The sequence below is a fragment of the Seriola lalandi genome, unplaced genomic scaffold (genome assembly GCF_002814215.2).
Source record: "Seriola lalandi dorsalis isolate HSWRI2012SDOR001 ecotype SW California unplaced genomic scaffold, Sedor1 jcf7180001977167, whole genome shotgun sequence".
In the NCBI taxonomy this organism is placed as follows: Eukaryota; Metazoa; Chordata; class Actinopteri; order Carangiformes; family Carangidae; genus Seriola; species Seriola lalandi.
The window spans coordinates 1-1,005 of NW_019447833.1; the positions used below are offsets into that span (position 1 = coordinate 1).

Consider the following 1,005-nt stretch of genomic DNA (forward strand, 5'->3'; position numbering starts at 1 on the left):
AGATATTGTTAAACCAATTTCTTTCTAATTCAAATCATACATCTCCACTGCAGGGTTTTACTGTTGAGATGCAAATTGGGAGTGTTGCAGTACACAGTTGTAAGACCCGTCACAACAGTGATTGCTTTGTAAGTAAGCTTTGATCTTCATGCACTTGATTTTATTCTTTTACACAAATGACAACGTTTTGTTCACTATTTGTATTAATGGCTGTCGTGGCTGTTTCTTCTTCCTAGGATCTGTCAGCTGTGTGGAGTATATGATGAAGGAAATTTCAGTTCAACAAATGCATGGACGTACCTGGTCATCTTTAACAATATGTCACAGCTGGTAACGATACCACTGTTTTTTTGTTTTTTTTTAAATGAGTCTCAATTAAGGACTGTTTGTCAAGAGATGTTCAGAATACAAGCAGCCTACTTTAAACAAGATTTCTCTTTGTTTGTGTTCTCTTGATCTAGTTTGCCATGTACTGCCTGGTGCTGTTCTACAGGGCCCTGAGAGAGGAGCTGAGTCCAATCAAACCAGTGGGCAAATTCCTTTGTGTCAAAATGGTTGTGTTCGTCTCTTTCTGGTAATTCTCAGTGTGTCAAACATAATGACACGACTGTCCCTTCATATATCTGGATATTCTTAAAAGAAATGTAGATTTTGTATATATGTCACATTTTGTGTTATATTCATACATGTTGGTGACATATGCTTTACATAGACAGTGACATCAGGCTGTAAAGTTGCTACTTTTTTTGTAAACTCTCTCAGGCAAGCTGTGTTCATTGCTCTACTGGTGAAAGTGGGAATTATCTCAGAGAAACGTACATGGGACTGGCAAAGTGTGGAGGCTGTTGCTACTGGCTTACAGGTAAGCTGAAGCTTATCTATTTGAAAAAGAAGTGATGATAATTTCTTTTTTTTTTTAAAGTATATTTTTTGGGGCTTTTATGCCTTTAATGGACAGCACAGTGGAGAGTGACAGGAAACGGGGAGGCAGAGAGAGGGGGAATG

The 1,005-nt window shown here is 38.1% G+C and overlaps 1 long non-coding RNA gene across 1 annotated transcript; it reads left to right on the top strand.

The window, feature by feature from the left end:
* Nucleotides 1-15: 15 nt before the first annotated feature.
* Nucleotides 16-886, top strand: LOC111657052 (uncharacterized). The gene is made up of 4 exons (XR_015437354.1): nucleotides 16-128; nucleotides 237-330; nucleotides 462-574; nucleotides 763-886. It is a non-coding gene; the product is annotated as an uncharacterized LOC111657052 (long non-coding RNA).
* The last annotated feature ends 119 nt before the right edge of the window (nucleotides 887-1,005 follow it).